Source organism: Miniopterus schreibersii, assembly GCF_964146895.1.
Source record: "Miniopterus schreibersii genome assembly, chromosome: 3".
In the NCBI taxonomy this organism is placed as follows: Eukaryota; Metazoa; Chordata; class Mammalia; order Chiroptera; family Miniopteridae; genus Miniopterus; species Miniopterus schreibersii.
The window spans coordinates 75,063,483-75,083,261 of record NC_138103.1 but is presented as its reverse complement, the minus strand read 5'-3'; positions in this window follow the sequence as shown (position 1 = coordinate 75,083,261).

The window sequence follows — 19,779 nt, the reverse complement described above, 5'->3', positions numbered from 1 at the left end:
TTCTCGCCCCCTCTCCCTAAAGAAAAACATAACCTCAAGTGAGGATTAAAAACATAAAAAAGAAGGGACTCTGGGGCTAGACATAGATAGATTCAAGCCTTGGCTCCATTATTCTTAGCTGTGGGACCGTAACAAATTACTCAGTCTCTCTGAGCCTTAATGTTTTTCATCTGTATAATGGGCGTAATAATAAGACCAACATCAGAGAGTTCATGTGAGAACTGTATAAGATAATGCAGGCAAATAGCTTAGCTTAAAACTAGGCGCATAAGTGCCTAGCAAATGTTAGCTAGTATTATCATCTATAAAATGAGACAGATAACCTCCCCAGTTCCCTCAAGGAATGCTAAGACTGATACAAAAGGTTAGCAAGATGAGAGCTCTGAAAAGTACTTACCCATTTTATACTGTGCAATGTGGTATAGCAAAACCAACATTGGACATGGAGTTAGAAGACCTGGATTCTGGTCTGCGATCTTCATCTGTTTATCACCTAAGCAGTGGGTTAATGAAATCCCCTTTAACCTCTCTTTTAGCTCTGATATTCTGGGGCTCCAGTGCCCTTTCATTCTCCTGCTCATCTGCAGCAGGAAGGCAGAGTCCCTCACTCCGGTGACTCTCACTCCCTGTTGGCCTGCCAGGGCCCTATTTGACCAACTTAAAAAAGAAAAAACCCCAGCAGTCACACATACCGGGGAAGATGTCCCACATACTTTAAGTGAAAAAAGGCAAATGGAAGAATTTTGTGTAATTCTATTGTTTAACCAGTCTAGAATAATTTTAGATATATTGATTTGTATATTGCAGGGATTATCTCTTGGGCAGGATTAAGAAAAATTTCACTTTAAACTTTACACATTTCTGTATTGATTGAACCTTATACTGTGAGCATGTTTTATTTGATAATGAAAATAATAATAGTAAAGATGTAAACAAAATTCAAATATGTTCATTGTAGAGAGTTTGGAGGGGAAAAAAAAGAAAATCCCTTGTTATTTAGCCAAACCTAGAAATATTGCTATTAATATTTTCATTTATATTCTTTCAGTCTTTTTTCTATATGTGTATATCACAGAGAAATATACATATTTATTTACGAAAGGTAACCATATTGTACATGCTGTCTTATAATTAGCCTCACTTAACAATATATTGTTTATGTGTTTCCCTGTTGATGAACTTTCTACTACAATCTACGGCATGATTTTAACGACTGCTTATTTTTCCATATTGTATGTGGCCAACCTTCTATTGCTGCACATTTGGGCTGTTCTTGGTTTTCCCATTGACAGGCTGTTGGAGAGTAATGAAACGCTGACATGTTTGGCTTGGTTTCTCTCTTTGGGTAGAGCCGGCTGCTCTGTCTTTTCTTCCTCCTCTTTGTATCCTTTAGCTTTTGGGTGGAGGCCCAGAGAGCTCCACAAGGGGTGGTGTGTGTTTAAGAAACTCAGCTAAAGAAACAAACTGATCGCAAAGAGCTCTAAACCTAGAGTGTTAGGAAAACGCTGAGCATTGTAATTGGCCTAATGTTGCTCCCGTGAGAGATGCCACCTCCTTCAGCCTCCAGAGTTCTGGCAGAGGGTTTAACCCTTCTCATCAAGCTGATGACAGATAAATATTCCTCACTGCAACAGTTATGTGCGGCCCCCAAAATGTTTCCCCCAGCCTGTCAAACACTCACTGGAGATGCCTACCAGCTCATCTTTGAAGATGTGAAAGCATGCTTGGTGACATCAGCAAACCTGGACTTTAGGTTTCATCAGAAAGATAGCCTCTTGGACCACGCTGGCCTCTGCTCCTCGGGCCAGTGGTGGTGACTCAGGAAGGAATGCCAATGACAAGCGATGGGCATGCCAGGGAATTACTCAGCGCATGCCAGCAAGTAACCTCATACGGTAATCAAACGTGGGCCAATCTTTGAACGCTTTGCGTAACAGCATATTTGGATTTGGGGCTTAGCTTTTAGAGCTTGAGTTTCACGTTTGCCCGAGCCTAGTCCCAGCTTCCCAGGGCCCCTCCTGTGTTTCCTGCCTCTGCTTGCAAGTGCAGAGAGCAGTTCTTCCAAGGGCCAGAGCTTGGCTCTCCCCTCAAAGTAATGCCGAACTCTGCCAGGGATCAGCTGTCTCATCTGTCTGCATGCCTCGCTCAGGCCAGCACTACTTCTCTGTCGCCCTGCTTCTTACCAGGAGGCCAACAATGTGGGTGATGACTGCCTCCTTTGCTGTTGGAACACTTAATAGTCATTCTTGGTATTGTCATGATTTTCGATGCACCCTATCAACAAGAGAGAGGCCTGTTGACTGCCAACTGCTGACATAACAAAATTCTATCCAGTCCTGGCTGTAGTAATTGTCAAAGTATTACTGTATCAACAGGTATTTGGACTGTCCAGGAGCCTCAAAAGGCCAGAGAAGCTTACAAATTTTAAGGCCCCTTACTTTTGGATCTGGTCGTCCTCCTGCAGATATCGTGAGAACTGAGTTTGATGGATTTAACTTAGGATCCACATGATATGATCTCTGCTATCCCACACAGATTTGCTACAGAATGGCAGCCACCATCTGGGGTCCCCTTAAGCTGGAGGCCAAGGCCAAATGACCTGGCTGGCCCACCCAGCTCATCAGTACTGCCTCAGTGTATGTCAGAGTTTCCTCAAGGCCTTGGGTGGTTGTGTACTCAAGGTGATATTGAACATGAAGTGTTTAAACAGCAATACCTTGGGTGAGAGACAAAGGCTAATCAATGATTGTGTCTATAACCATTTATATTCAAACTCCAAGTGAGAAGAAATTGTTCCCATGAGATAGGGCTTTTAAAATGCCCCTGCTCATGCTACAGTGCTCTGAGAGCTCTGATCACACCGGGAGAATGTGGCTGCGAACATAGAGTGCCCAGGAGAGAGATACCCAGCAATAGCTAGATTAGAGACCGAAGCCTTCTCCAGGAATAAGTTGATAGGGACTCAGTATTTAAACACAGTACTTTAAAAAGAGAGATGAATCAGTAATTAAAGATCCTGAAGAAAGAAGCTGAGATTCCAACACAGACCTAGTAAAAACACCTCATGGGATCTTCAACAGTTCTCTAGGGTAGGCGTGAACAATTAGATTTCCCTTGCCCCATCAGTTAAGAGTTACCACCAGTTCTTTTTTTTTCTTTTTTCTTCTATGTATTTATTTTTCTAATTTATGTTGTTTTATTTTTTATTATTTTTAAATTTTTTACTTACAGCTGACAAACAATATTAAATTCATTTCAGGTGTACAACATAGTGGTTAGACATTTATATAATTTATGAAGTGATCACCCCAGTAAGTCTAGTAGTACCCATCTGACACCATACATAATTACAATATTATTGACTATATTCCCTATGCTGTACTTATATCCCCGTGACTATTTTTATAACTGGCAATCTGTACATCTTCATAAGGAGAAACTGAAGGCTGATATCTGAACCCATTATTAATTAAATGTGCTTATTACCAAGTGTAAGTTCTGTCATTCTCAAAAAACAAAACAAACCCTTTTCCTTCCAGAATGAAAGAGAACCCCTCTAACTTTTGTTATCTGTAGGTATGTTTGGGCTTGGGAGAATCTTACTGTGCCTCTAATTTTAACCATGGATCACAAAAAGCAGAAGATGCCCAACCTAAGCAGCTATTAATACTTTTTGTAGCACTAAATATATACCTGTGAGTCAAGGTCAGTATGAAAGTAAAACTTCCAACAAAGTAAAAAATAGACTATTTGTCTCTTAGAATGCAAGAGTAAAGCACAGTAGTTATTAATGCTTTTTTGATAGTTATAAGTCCATCCAAATCTCAACAAGTTGAACCTACACTACCTATGTCCAAGAACATAAAATATGGCCGCCAGAGATAATAATGAAAGGAAAGAATAAATTTGGGAATTCTCTGCATAGTTCATCATAGAAATTAATCAACCCAAAGCCTTCAAATCATAAAGGTAATTTTTGAAGTTTTAAGAGATGTTTTCGAAGAGCTATTTCTTTAATATGAACAATGTGAAGGTCATTTTAAAGTTTTAAATTCACACAATATGTAAGAACACCTCAGGCTTGCAAAAAAGGTTGTAGAGTTTAGAATGAAAGCCCAGATGTTTGGCCACTGCTGCTGATCTCTGATCTGGCGGGTTAGGAGCCCTTCCCAGGAAGGACAAAGCAGAACCTCAGAGCAGTGCTGCCCTTGTGGGCCCCTGAGGATGGAGTGGTGCCTGGCTGAAGTACTGGCTTCCCCTGCAGGCAGGCTTGTCCCTGGAATTCCTCTTCTGAGGTAGACAGGGACGTGGGTGCCCAAGGTCATCTCCCAGTCATGTTGCCCTATGAGCAGCACTGTGATGGTTTCCTCAAAGCAATTCAATTTCCAATCCCATACCCTTCCATTTAATGAAACTCTATAAACCATGAGAGCCTATCGGGAACAAAGCATGGTGCCATCCTGTCTCCCACTCTACTATTTATCTGCTTTTTTCTTTTGCTTGGTCTCCTTCTAATTACTGGGCAATCACCTCCAATTCCAGAAGCCAATGCTTACTTTATTTTTCCAATCTAAAGATCAATAAGGAGTTTATTTTCTCTAGCCCGATGCACAGATGAACTTTCTCAACTCACCCTCTTCAAGGAAAAGAAGTTGTTGGATGAGTCCTGTTTGTACATTTATGCATCTTACAAACAGCATATACATACACAGGCATGCTGTGCTCCATGGATGTGTGTCAAGTGGTATAAAGGTTGCCATGGTTATCACCTCTGTTTTATTGTTAATGTGGGGGGTGAAAAAGCACCCCAAATGGGCATATTGCAATTTAGGGAAATTCCTGGGTACTTTTAAAGCATTGGATCACAATGCACTTTTTTTTAAAGTGTCATCAACGACAGTGTGTTGGTTGCCATTTCTTGAAAATAGCCGTGAATGTCTAGAACTCTGCTCCTGCTTTCTCAGATGTGTTTTTCTTTTCGCATTTAGGATGCCTTAGGATTATCCAAGGTAAGTCATTGGACAAGCGTGGCAGGAGAATGAAAATCATGGGCTGAATGTGGGAAAGGGGTGAGGAAGACAAGCTTAATTGTTTAAAAATGTCAATAATTCTTACTCTTTTCCTGGGTCTGCCACCTTCTGCTGTGCAACTTTTGGGCCCTCTGTGCCTCAGCTATAAAATTGGGATAATAATAGAGCTAAACTCTGCAAGTTGTGAGGTATAGAGGGTTACTATTTGTTAGGTGTTTAGAGCACTGTCTGGCACATAAGTGCTCTCTAAGTGTCCCCCATCGTCATTAATATGGTAGTCTATATGGGAGAGTCCGGGCTGGGCCTTTGGAAGGTAGAATACTTAGCACCATCACACATTCTTGGAAAGAGTGTGTTGTGAATCAGCCGATTGAAACACAAGCTTCCCATCCCACATTTCCCATGATCGCTCCTCCTCCTTTCCCCAGGCTCCGTATCTTTCCCTCATCTACTCGAAACCATAGATAACTTACTGCTTCCTGGGGAACGTGTATTTTAACAAGGATTGACCATAAGCGAAAAGGTGTGACTTGGTGAAATTGCAGAAGGCAGGGGTAAAAGGATGTTCCTACAGCCCTCAGATCACACCCCAGATGTGGTTGCTTCATCCATCTACCGGTGAAGCTGACTTTGGCAAGGGAGTCACTTGCACTTCACTGATTGAGGTACTGCCCTCCAAATCTTGCAATCTAAAAGAGGGAACTCTGGTCCAGAGTGCTAATGAGCAGGTTAAGTAATTCAAGCCCGGTGATGTGGGCTGAGTAACTCCCTGTCTCAGGTATTGGCATGGAGGTGCAGGGCACACTCAGGTGCAGCAATACCTGCTGTTTGACTTCAAGAACTTCACAGTTCATTGGGAGGGACAAAACACAGCAAGTGGTGATAAGGAAATGTTTGTGAGTAAAAGGGAAAGAGAAATGTGTTGACAGAAAGACTGGGGAGTTTAGAGAACAGAAACTTGGAAGCATTGGAGCTCTTTCAGAAGGACCTGTTGTGTACCCTTCCTGGAAGCTGAGGTATGAGCTGGAAAGTGATGTGGCCCAGCCCTTTCTAGCTGGATGATTGACTGAGCGCCCAGCACAGGCATCTTTACTGTAAGGACGGAAATGGGAGCCGGAGTATCGACTCATTCCCATCCACTCGATGTCATCTTCAGGTTTTCATTTAACTTTTCCCTCCCACATCAGACACCCCTAATTCCTGGGTGGTCTGCCACTCCACTTCCTGCGGAGTCCCAGCTACTTTACTCTAGGTGGAGGGCTGGGGGTACTGGATCTTATTTCACAAGGAGAGGGGAAATTGAAACCAGGAAGGCTGTGTGAGGAACTTTAGAGATTCTTTTTTCCCCAGCACAGGTTCCCCAAGGCTGGTATCTCTAAAGCTTGTTTGTTTGGGGGGTTTTGGTGAGAGTTAACTATTCAGAATGGAAGTCCTTTTATAATTCAATCTAGTTATGCAAACATAGCCCATTGATGTCAACAAATAGGGACCAGATGCAAACAACCCACTCAAGTATAACTCAGAATAACTAGCAGGAGCTCAAGCAAACAGTCTCCCTACCACCCTATTACCTCATAAGAATTCCTTCCATTTGGAAATGAGCAAGAGGGAAAAAAAAAAAAGGGACTATTAAGATGTTTCAAATGGTCTTAAAATGACAGCAGTAACTAGTAAGAGTTCCTGGGATCACACAAAATTGCCATGTAAACAACTGAAGTCATTTCAGAGTTATGAGGAATTAGGCATGCATCCCTAAGAAAGGTTGGGCACCTCCATTTCATGAAGGATAAATCAATCGCAACGGGAAAGCAGATTCCAAATGGAGGCCCCTGAGTCAGTGATTCATAGCCAGGTGCCCACAAGAAGACTTGGTTCGCTGCACTTCGTTAAGCAGGGCGTCGCTGAATACGGTGAAGTTTTATGACATTCCCTGGGGCACTGGGTGTTTTAACTGTTCTAGACAGACAGCCAAGCAGTTGTCGGGTGAGGCCTAATACAAGGAACCCTAGAGTGGTAATGGTGCTGCCACTTTCTGCCCAAAAGAAAGTTTCAGTCGAGTAAAACGAGGTAAGTAACTCACAGCAAGTCCCTAGACCCCAGAGCTGACTGCCACTGCTGCCTGATTTTCCCAGAATGTCATTGCCTTGTGAGTACCTGTTGGTCAAGAGGCCAAAGTCTTGACTAGTGTAGTGGGTCTGCTTTCCTACTTTTAGAATAATTCTTCATTTTTAAAGGCCTTTTTTTTAGGCGTGGGGTGGGAGGGGCAGGTTCCAGGACTACTTGGGCCCTGTGAACCTTCATAGGTAGCTGAGAAAAAGATGAAAAGTGTGTGTGTGTGTGTGGGGGGGAACACAAATACTTTAAATTAGGAAAACCAGAGTCCAGAAAAGCATTTGGGTGAAATCTTTCTGAGTTAGCTCTGGGACAGAATTAGACACAAAACAAGAAATCCCCAGAAGGTGCTCAGTGAATGCTGGTAGAATGAATATTGACCAAAGCCCTGAAGCTCCTTCTGTGAGATTCTCCTTCACAGCAGCGCTATCAACAGGACGTTCTTCCTACGGTCAACCCCCAAATCCTTTCTCCAGCAACTTCAGCTCATTCTCTCCCTTCCTGCTTGGCGGAGAACCAGGAAAGACGCTGACATTGCTGTTCTTACATCTCTATTAAATTTGTACATCTTCAACTTGCCCCCAATCTTCCATTTTTGGGGACTAAACACCAATTTTGTAAGCTTTTCCTTCAAAAAGGTAATTTCACAAACATTTCCATGTTCCAAACTTAAGAATCATGAATGTTTTGAAATAACTTGCATATTACCGTATAGACATAGCCACACTGAGATAAATAATGTTCTCTGTTCATTAAGGTGCTGCTCCTGTTGAAATCCCTGCATCCTGGGCAGCGGGTGGCAGCACTGTAGGTTTCTATCTTCTCTCTTGAGCCTGGAAGGAGGCGATAGCTGATTAGCTGGACTAAGAAGCTGCAGGCTTGCGCCGATTAAATGCCCATTTTGTGGCGGAAATGGCTGAGAGGAGCAGGAGAAAGCTGTGAGGAAGCTCGTAGCAATTTCCCCAATCTACAACTACCAGTGAGCTTTGTGTGTTTAGAGATATTATTAGCAAAACAATGGCTGGAAAATGTACCAGGGAGAAAATTAAGAAATGACAGACTTGTTTTTTAAAAGTAAGAGGAAAGCTGCTTTTGTTAAGGTTTTCCAAGCAGAAAGTTTCACTTTAGCGGGATACATCATCCAACCATGGTGCCTGGGTCAGGAGAGTGAATAGGTAGTGTGAGCTCTGCTTATCTTCAACCAGGCTCTGGTCTGAGGGGCCACTACCCAGGTGGGAGCATGGGCTCAGGGCTCTCCAAGAAAGAAGTAGCAAAGTACATGCCTTTTAAAATCCTAAAGTCCCCTGTGAACCAAAGTGCAGGTGCTCAAGGGGTGGAAAAGATGCATGGGTGTGTGGTAGTGAACAGAGAGAGCTGTTGTTTTTAGAGTAACGGAAGAAACCCTGGCTAGGGCTGTGCTGTCCAACACAATGGCCACTAGCCACATGTGGCTATTGAGCCCTGGCAATGTGGCTGGTCCAACTGAAATGTGCTGTAAGTGGAAAATACACACCAAAGGTCACAGAGTTAGTATGAAAAAAAAGAATGCAAAAACATTATTAATCATTGTTAAGACAGACTACATGTTGAAATGATAATATTTTGGATGGACTGGGCTAAACAAAAGATACTATTAAAATGAATGTTATAACATAGATGAACCTTGAAAACACTATGCTAAGTGAAAGAAGCCAGACACAAAAGACCACACATTGTATGATTCCACTTATATGAAATAGCCAAGAGTCAAAGCCATAGAGACAGAAGGTAGATGAGTAGTTGCTCAGGGCTAGGGAAAAGGGAAGTGAGTGCTAATGGGTAGGGAGTTCCTTTATGGGCTGATGAAAATGTTCTAAAATTGATTGTGGTGCCGATTGCACAACTCTGTGAATATATTCGATTGTATACTTTAAATGGGTGAATTTGATGGTATGTGAATCATATTTTAGCAAAGCTGTTTAAAATAATTACATTTGAATACAAAAATAATTCAATCTCTTCATTTTAAACTTTTTAAAATGTGGCTACCGAGTTCTGGAGGAGGGGAGAGAAAATCAAATACACTGTGCTTGGCAGTGGCTGTTTAAGCTTTATACATGCAGAGTGAGTATTTGACACCATTTTTTGTCTTGTCTGAGTAATGTCCTGATATTTGCTCCCACTGCAGTAAACATTAGTTTTTCTCATGACTGTGTATCAGGTTTCAGTGGACAGGGCAGGTGGCAAGCAAAGAGATGGAGTAGGCAAAGTTCATGAACCTAGAAGTATTGTCTGAGCAAAGTAAGCACTCCTGCTTTCCTGCCCTGATGAAGCAATGACAGAAAGTTAACTGTGTTCAGTAAACACATAGGAGACACAGATGCATACATCTTCTGTGTGACTGGTAGCTCCTGAAGAGCAAGGATTATATAAATTATTCATGCTTGTATCTCCACATTAGGACCTGGCACATGGTAAATGCTCAAGGAATATTTGTAGCATGGGTGGATGGGTGGGTGGGTGGATAGAGGAATATGACACAGTAGATAATTAACATTTGTGTTATGTAATGATTTGATATTTTGGGTGGTAGATGATGAGGAGGAAGGGCCTGAAAGATTTCATTTACGTGATAGGGAAATAAATCCTGATAGTGTTGAACTAAAGCAAGTGTGATAGCACTTCTGGTTTTGTCGTCTCTCTTGCTTTTTCCAAACAGTGCTTGGATTTGTTGAATGAGACTGAGGGTGGAAAGGGGAAAAATGCCTAGAATTACAGCTCATGGGCCTCTGTCTTTCTGGATCTTGTAAAATGCAAACCACTTAGGAGTGGGCAAATGACTTAATGATGATGTTGTCAGGGCCCTCAGAATAAATATTGCCTTTTGCGTTCCCACTGCTGGTACCACGCAGCGCAGCTGGCATATCGTTCAGGGGCTGTGATCTCATCCTTATCTTCCGAGTCAGGCAGCGCAGGTGGAGAAAAACTTGCTCAAAAAGCATCTGAATCCTTCGTCCCTTATCCCTGCAAGGTGAGGCAATCCTTTTTGACCAAGAATCTTGTTCTATAGGTGAGCTGGCTTTTTGTGTTTGGCAGTTAGCAATCTATATTTTAAGTCAAGATATTTAAAAGTCAGGGTACAGGAAGAGTGTCTATCTCCAGATAGTTCTATGATGGAGCTCAAAAGGCTCATCTGGAATATTAGAGGGCAGAGAACATTAAAGAAAGCAAAACCGTGTGTTATTTTCAGATCGAATTTAGAGCTCTCAAAATTCTGTGAAACTCTCTAACGTGGGCCGCTGGCATGCCGGTCATGAGGGTGGATGCCACCCTGGCAGGGTGAGCTAATAAAGCTGGATTCTTTTAAGGACACTTTCTGTGATATCATGAGGGATGTGCAGGTGCAGCTGGGTGGGAGCCCTTGGCACCGACGCTCCCTGTGACGGGTCCAAGTGCCTGGTACCCATATTCCTCGACTTAAGTCACTTGTGCTCATGAACCTGTGCTCTGACTCACAAGCGGCCAGCAGCAGCTGAGAGGAAATGATGTGGCAACTGTGTCCAAAGACGATGGTTAAACATTGGAAACATAAAAGAAAATTCATTTAAAAATATGCCATTGTATTTTACAAAAGGCCGTGGAAGATTGCAAAAGCACGTTTAGCATTCCAAGTATTTTACCTTCTGTGTGTTTAGAAGCGTGCTCTGAGAGTGATTTTTGGCTTATTTAACATTTAATCCAAAGAGATTTGGACTCCAGCAGCTTCTGAACAACAGCTTCAGTAGCACTGCCTCTTTGCATTTAGTTCCCGGAGAGAAACTTCACCCAATACGGAGAATTTGATGTCTGTAATATGTACTAAAATATCAGCTGGGCTAACTTTACAGGGCTAATAAAGGGAAGACTTTTCCTGTGCTCAGGTCTTTTATGAATTATAAATAACCATTCACTTTGGAAGATCGCACATCGTAAAATTTTTTTTCACAAATATGCACAAATCCATTTTAAGATCCAAGAAAAAAGATGTTCAGGAGTCTCAAATGTACTCAGTTTTGATTTTGTGGGGAAACATGTTCTTTTACCATATGGATGCTTTTAAGGGGCCCTTCAGCTGGGGCTTTATAATGACACCCCAGTGGCTAAATAAGGGATTTCTTTCCTTCTAACATTATTTCTCTGTTATTAAAGGTGGAAAAGCCTTCCACAAATCGCATACTATTAGAGTGCTTTAGGGGGTATCCTGGGAACCAAGGTTATGTGTCTGCTCCAGAAATACTGTCTGTAATTATCATTCCTCAGTGGTTCTGAGGATGAGGCAGTCTCGGTGCTTTCATTAATTTCTTGATTCTACAAGTCTGGAGTGCCTGCCTGCTCTTGATATTCAATATTTTACAGTAGGAGGTTTTTTTGTTTTTAGGGTCACAGGTCTCTCCTCCTCCCTTCCTCTCATAATAACCATTTCCTGCCTTCTTTTGTTTGCTAAAATAAAAAAGTATGAAAGACTAGATATGAAAAGAAAAAGAAGTCAGATATGAGATTCTTCCAAATCCAAGCCTTCATCTTCCCTATTTATAATCTAATATGAATATTAAAAGAGAGAGCATTCAGATCTAACAACTGAAAAGGGTCCACAGGTCAGACTAGCACATTGATTTTTCCCCAGTACTTTATTATAAGTGTGTCCAAATATACACAAAGTGGAAAGAATTTTACAGTGAGCACCCATATACCCACCACCTTGTAGATTCTACCATTAACATTTTACTATTCTTGCTGTATCATATATCTATCTATATAACCCATCTTTATTAATTATTAATCCATCTTTTTTTTTTCATGTCTTTAAAAGTAAATTGTAGGCATCAACCAATTTCCATCTAAAAATTTCAGTTCAATATTTACTTTTATCTTTTGATGTAAAATTTACATACAATGAAACATAAAATCTTCAGTGTATATTTTCTGAGTTTACCTGTGTACCTAAATGCCTATAAAGATAAAGGACATTACCATCACCCCAGAAAGTTCCCCCATGCCTTTCTTGTCAATTCTTGCCCCTCCACCCCTTTCCAGAGGCAACCACTGTTTTGTTTTGTTTTTACAGATTAGTTTTGCCTATTCTAGAATTTCATATAAATGAAATCAAGTAAAAAGAACTCTTTTATATAAGACTTCTTTCATGCAGCATACAGTTTTTGAGGTTTAGTAATGTCAGTGTGGGTGACAATGGTTCACTCCTTTGTATCGCTGAATAGTGCTCCATTGTATGACTACATCACAGTTTTGTATAACCATTCACCTGCTCATAGGCACCTGGGCTATAACCAGTTTTGGCTATTGTGGATAAAGCTGTTGGGGTCTTTGGTATACAAGTCTTTTTATAGACATATATTTTTGTTTCCTTTGGGAAAAGACCTACTTGTTTAATTGCTAAATCACAGGATAGGTGTGTGTTTAGTTTTTAAGAAACTGCTATTCCTTTTTCTAAAGTGGGCACTCCCTTTTATATTCCACCAACAATGTACAAGAGTTCCAGTAGCTTAACATCCTTGATGACATTTTAGTGTTGTCAGCCTTTTTATTTTAAACCCTCTGAATGAGTGTGTGTTAATACCTCATTGTGGTTTTAATTTGCATTTTTCTAATGACTAAGGACATTGAACATGTTGTCATGTGATTATTTGCATTTCATATATCCTCTTTTGTAAAGTGTCTAAGTCTTCTGTCCATTGAAAAACATTTTTTTGTCTTATTATTGAGTAAGAGTTCTTTATACATCCTAGACATCGGTCCTCTGTCGAGTTTATGTTTCACAAATATTTTCTTCCAGTCTATGGCTGGCCTACTCATTTTATTAATGGACTCTCTTTTAATGAGATGTTTTTTATTTTTATAAAGTCTGACTTATCAATTTTTCTTTTACGGTTATTGCTTCCAGTGACCTAAACAAAGCACATTGGTCTTAATAAATGATGTTCCCCAAATCTACTGTAGGCTCAAGAAAACTCAAAGTTTCACTGGGTTCATTGTGATAGATGTGTTTGTCTAAAGAAACATCCATTTATGTGCATATTGGAAACAACTGACATAAACACTCATGCTCAAGAGCCTCCCAGAGAATGAAGCAAGTTCTAGACCTCCCTTCCACTTTACTTTATAATAACAAGCCTTCTGTTTTATTTGTAGAAAGAGTCACCACCAATAAAACCACCTGGTCATGGTCTTGTTATGGTATCAAGTCAGCCCTTCTTATGAGCATCATAGATTTTTATAAATCATATGTTATTAAGAGATCGTATTTTAAATGGTTTGATGTGAATGAATGTAAAGTCTTCCCCATAAAGGCTTTAAAAAATTAAACTAAAAGAAAAAACTTCACAGAGAGACCCAGCTGTCAGTGATGGCATGGGGCAAAATGAAGAACAGATTGAAAAGGGGAATAGTTAGCAATGAGAAAAGCAGAACCTGGAAATAAAGAGATGAGCTAAAGGGATGTCGTGATTCTTCCAACCTGTTCTTGGGCTGCACATTGAAACTTTCCCCAAGATTTTACTCCAGACTCCTTGCCAACTGTTCCGCTCGTCAGCAAAGCTGTTCGATTTCTCCTTTTGTTTCTTGTTTGGACCAAAGGGACACTCAATACGGACATGACATTTTGAAAACTACACTCACATCTTTTTCACTCTAACTTCATTGTTAGTCCGGCCTACTTTTTCTTAGGCACTTTCTTGAGGGTGCAGACTGAATGTAGTCTTTCAAACTTTCATGCAACCCCCTTGAGTGTCTTTCCCTCTCTGATTCCATCTCCTGTGATCATTCATGTTCTGCAATTGCTAATTTAGTTGTGGGTTATCCCAGGCCTTCTGCTTGTTCAGTTCTCTACATTTTGTCATCAAATTTTCTTTCTTCTTTAGTAGAGACTGTGATTCAGGAAAGAAAAAGGGTGAAACTTAAATGGATCATCTTTACTGTTTGATTGCAGGTTGAAATTAGCAGTTGAATTTTTGTTTTTTCATTGATCCAGTAGGTTTTTATAACCTACTATTTTGGTTGCTGACCGTAAGATTCTCATTGGAAGTTATTTTGAAATATGAACTATGGAGAGAGAGCACCAATCTCCAGAGCCCTGGGCAGTTCTAATTCTGAGAATACTCACCAGTGACTATGTGGGTGTGCCTGCTAGGCCAGGAAAGGATCCAGGATAACAAGAAGTTTCCTAACCCACCAGTCCTCGTCCAATTCCTTGAGTACAAAGATTAGATGTGGGTGGTAAGTTTTTCTGGCCTCCTGGATCTGTTCCTGAAGAGAGCAGATAAGGTCAGGATGAAAGACAGCTAGATTCTGTGTTAGATAAACCAAGTAGGTCTTCGGGGCCTCTGAAATAAAGATAAGCCCTAAATGATTAATACACAAACATGACTGAAGTCATCAGGAGGGAGGAATGCATGGGATTCAAGTCATAGGACCACATGACAAAGTATGTCTGGCTATGCACGTGGGTTAAATCACTTCCTAAGACATTGCCAACAGCACAGATATCTGCATTTAGCATTGCATGCAATAAAAAGTGAACCAAGAATGTTTTCCAAGTTTCTTTCCCTTTGGAATAGTGATTCCTGCAGTTACAGTGTCTCTGTCAGGTGCTTGAGGATCTTGGGCAAGGTCTGAGCTAGGTGGGTCCCACTGGCCCGCAGTGCAGGCAGAGTTAAGTGGGCACCGCACGTGAGTGTGTCCCGGAGGGTCATGAAGCCGCACTTACCATGCAACTCTTAAGGCGGAGCTGCTGCCAACCCTCCTCAAGATCATGTTCTGCTCATGCATCTTCTTTTTTATATGAATGAGAGTGGGAGGTGAAATTGTCTTCAACTCAGCCTGGAATCTTTTATTCTTTTTACTCATTTTGAGCTACTTCAAAGTGTATATAAATCAAATGCAAAACCCTGAAACCCCATTTCAGCCTGAAACTAAGCTCAAGCAACTTGGCTTGATTTGGGGTCCTTCACGAGCAGAAGAGCCTGGTTTGGATAGGAGAAGTGGATAACAGGGGAGCGGACCTACGAGAAACAGACATTGCTGCATCTCTCTTCCTTCCTCCCTCCCTCCCTTCCTTTCTTCCACTGGTATTTTTGGGTGGCAGCTCCATCTTCTAAGGAACAGGTCTGAAAGAAAGGCAGAGACAGGGCAAGAAGACTAAAGAAAGTTTTCTTGTGACTGAATAAAAACTGACAATAAAAGTGCTAAAGTTTGGTGATTATATTGATAACTAAATGTGAAATCAGTACTGTATGGAAGCTTAACTCATTTTTAAGCAAGATAATGCTGCTTGCTTGTGATATATTATCAAAGTTTTGTAGGAACATCTGGCTGCCTGGCAGTTTATGTTCTCTGAAGGGAAGGTTCAGCCATTGCTACAGTCGAGTTTGCTCTAACTTTCCTTAGAACCATAAGGTTTATCTGAATCTCAGAATATCTATGATCTTGCAAGACCCAAATTTCCCTTTGAGCTAATGTTTGTCTTTCACTTGTTTCCTAATTAGCATTCAGGTTTTAGCCCGAAAGTGCACTGCCAGAGGCATAACGTCTCCCTTGGTGGTGGCCCTTGTCATCCTTCTAAAGTGAACTCATAGGACTGCTCTATGATTTTCAACTTTGCTTTGTGGTACAAGGTCTGCGACTGTTTAGTTGACAATACGTGTGTGCCTCTCTCATTTCCTGTTTCTAAGGACTGCACTTAATTTATTTGAAAGGGTGGAATATTTTAAATTACAATTCAGCAGTTTTACTAAGGAAGGCTGTAAAACACAATGAGCAAGGAGTTTTACTTCCTCCTTACAATTGCTCTTCCCCTGTTTTGAAATCTTGATATCCTTCAATCAGTGAGAATGGCTTTAACTTAGGCTGTAACATTTTGAACAGCAACTATGGGAGGGCTGGAGCTGGAGAAGGGCATAGGATTCCTGCACACTGTAATTCCAATTTTCCAGACGCCTTATTAGTACCCAGAATGTGTCTGCCTGAGCTTGATATTGTTCTATCAGGTTGAGTCCCCCCTCCCCCAGGCACAGCATTTGGATTGGTTACAGAATACAGTTGCTTAGCCAATCAAGTGAAACCTTTCTCTTGCAACCCTAGCAACACCTGACAATGGTCATTGACAAATGTTAAGAGAAAACCCCTGACAAATTCAACCAGCTATGAGAGTGGTCCCTGCAAAGGGCAAATGGGGCTAGTCCTACCCACAGAGCACTTTGTGTGGGGAGAGGTGTTAGTGGTTTGTGTCACACCTGCAAAAAACTGAACCTGCAAGTCAATGCCTAAGATTGCACCCAGGGCATTACCCCAATCTGCTGCCACTTTGGCTAAACTGACTTTTCTCTTAATCAAAGTCAGTGTTGGAGCTAGGGATCTGTGGGGTGGGAGGTGGGGGTCTCATCTCCCACACCAACCAAACCTCCATACCCACTTGAATATTTTTTTGGAGGAGTCCCCATAAAGTGTGGCTCTAGGTTCACACTACTGTCTCTGATGCTAATTTTTTCCTTAGGTCAAGGAAAGAGGAGCATCTTCTGTGGTGGCGAGATAGCTGGCTGTCTCGCCAGTGGTACCTTTCGAAGCCTTCTGGATATACATCACCTTCCCACCTGACTCTGAACCCTGGGGTGCAGTTGGCCTGTGTGCCTCATCTTGGTACACTCCTCTCAGGATGCTGCTAGAATTAAAGGAGCTCCCACCTCTCTCTGGGAGGTTTCATGATTGAGGGATCTGTAAGGAGACCTGGCAGAAGCTGGGCTGGGGGTGGGGCAGGGAATGGAGAATAAGAAAGGGGACCTGCCAAAAACATGCACAGACAATTCATAGGCAAACTCATGTTCCCACAAAGACAAAATAGTTGTGTGTATGTGATACCCTCCTGAAGTCCCCGGACTTGATCATTCCAGTTAGTCTAGCCACCTTGAAGGCATATTTTAAACCCTGGTTGAATAATCCATTGTGTGGTGATTAGCTGTTAATGAAGCTGAAAATACCTAAATCACCCAGCAAGTCGTCTGAATTAATTTTTTATGGTTACACTGTGAGACAAGTGGTGTCATGACAAGGAAAGACCTGGGGATATGTGCAGATATTTGCACACAGATATAATGCACACACACAGTCACACACACAGATAAACCTAGGCAAGAGGAACAAAGGTAGAACAAGGTGGGGGGAAAAGAGACAACTTCATGGACAGCCACGTGAGCTGAGGAGAGTGAAACCCAAGATAACATTGTGAAATTAGTGAAGTTCATTCAGCACTTCCCACCCCCATGCCAGCATGCTGCTCCTTATTAACACCACACTACAGGGTCTGTCCTGAATTTAATTTTCCATGGGGGTGGGGGAGCCGTTGGCACTCAGTCAGTTTAACTAATCCCTTGGGATTATAAATTGATAATGACTTCAAGTTTTAGCCCTTCAGGGGATATTGATATTTTTTTCCAAAGGGACTCTGGAGGTACAAAAGAACTAAATCGCTAATGGCTGAATTATAAATTGAGAGAAATATCTTTAGTCTAGAGACTTGGCCTTGTTCAAACACACTTTTAATGTAGAAGCCTCCTCTGAATATTCCTGAAGCCAGAATTATAGGCAAGAAAAAGTAATGGAGGTGGGGTGGGGAAGTGTAGTGGGGAGCAGTCCATCAGCATCTCTGATGCCTTACATGGAGAGAGAGAGGCAGCAGGCCAGACTTCCACGCAGAAACAAACTAGCAGTTGGTGTTAGAATCTTCCATATCTGTCCTTCAGGGAACTTGGAAACTTTCTGGTGACATGAGATGTGGAAAATTACAATTTGGGATATTATATAATGTGTTAAAAGCCAAGTCTTATATAACCATACACAAGCACATAGGTTCTAAAATTGAGGTTCTAAAATTGTGGACATTTGCTTATTAAGGAGACAAGTAAACTGTTTTCTTCCTTTTCCAGTTTTAAAAAAGTTTTCAGTTATTATTGGTCAAGTTTTCTGTAGGTATGAGCAACAATCAACTATTAAGACTATGGAACCAAAAAAAAAAAAGCAATATCATAGGTTTATTTTTTGCTCTGAAAGTTAAGGAATTTTTATCTACCTGTGAAATAGAGGAAGAAAAAATAAAATTGACAGTGTACACAGTAGGGTTCTTTGTAAGCCAAGTTTCCAGTGTGTCAGCAAGAGCAGCATAAAATATCTGGTGTTACAAAGGTGTCTAGAGGGAAGAGGTAAAGGTTCTCACTTAGAGCTAATAGTTTACTCTCAACAATTTGAACTGGACTTAAGGGTAAGCCTGAGAGCCCTCATCTGGGAGGGGGTATATCTTTCTTTAATGTAGTAATTTGGAGGTGGAGGCATTCCTGGCATAGAACAATGCCTGACACATTATAGGCACAAAAATAAACATTTACTGATGACACAGAATTCGCAAATACTATCAAAGGAGGAAAACTCTAGAACCCCAATATAGTGGATATTTCCCCCTCTTAATCTCTAAGATAGCATTACTTCCTATTTCCATGGTAACTACAAGACTCAAAATTGCCAAAACTTGAGAGGCACTTGAGATGAAAGCCAGAAAAAAAAATTAGCAAAAGACAAATGTTACAGGCAGCATGTAGAACAGTAGGACAAAGTTTTTGAAATTTGGGAAGATTTTCTTATTTCTTTGCTTGGAATAATGCAATGATTTCCAGAATGTAGCAATAATAGCTTCACACCACACTACTGAATGTTTAGTGAATAGATTTTATTCTTTTCTTGAAAGGAAAGGAGAGACCCACGGGCCTTGGAAGCTATCAAGTGAAGGTAAGATGTTGGAAATTGCTCTCCTGGCAAGCCTTGATGTTAACCACAATGAGGAGGCCAGTCTGGCTGAAGTACCCTTGCTGCCCCCCTTCCATGAAGTGAACTAATATTTATTGAGCACCTACTATTTTCAAGGTAATCTGTCCTACACACAACTAAATGAAAAATTACAACTCTGATAAGGGCTCCTAGGAGACCTACATGTAACTACTAGAGGTATAATAGGCAGAGCTGACTGGTCAGAGCAGCCCGTCCTTCCTAAGGAAGTATGTTTAAGCTGAGTAGGAGGAAACCAGGCTGTGATTGCAGGGCTCAGGGAAGGAGAGCATTCCAGGCAGTGGGAACTCTTGGACAAAAGCCCTATGGAGGAAGTGTTCAAGTGTTCAAAGAACTGAAAGCAGGCCTGAGCAGCCTGCATTGGCCTAACCCCAGAGAGTGAGGGCAATGAACGCCAGGCAAAGCCAGGTGGGGAGGCGAGCAGGAGCTAGATCATTGCCAATGCACAGCTTCGAGTCTAACAGGGTGGGTTTGTTAAGGATTTTGGTCTCCATTCCTCCTCACTCAAGCTATAATAGGAAGGCACGACAGGCTTTTCTTGTGCGTGATCTGGGAATGGCAGCTTCTGGTTTGTCTGAAATCCATCGGAAAATTGCCACAAATTCCAGATGTGAACCACCAACTTTCAAAGGATTACAATTGTATGAAATACTTTTAATCTTAATATTCAAGATATATTATTTCATGTATGATGATTCAGTAGGCACCTCAGAATCATCATCGTGAATTTTAATTGTCATCCTATATTCACCCCTCAGAAGCCGGAGTTTGACCATCT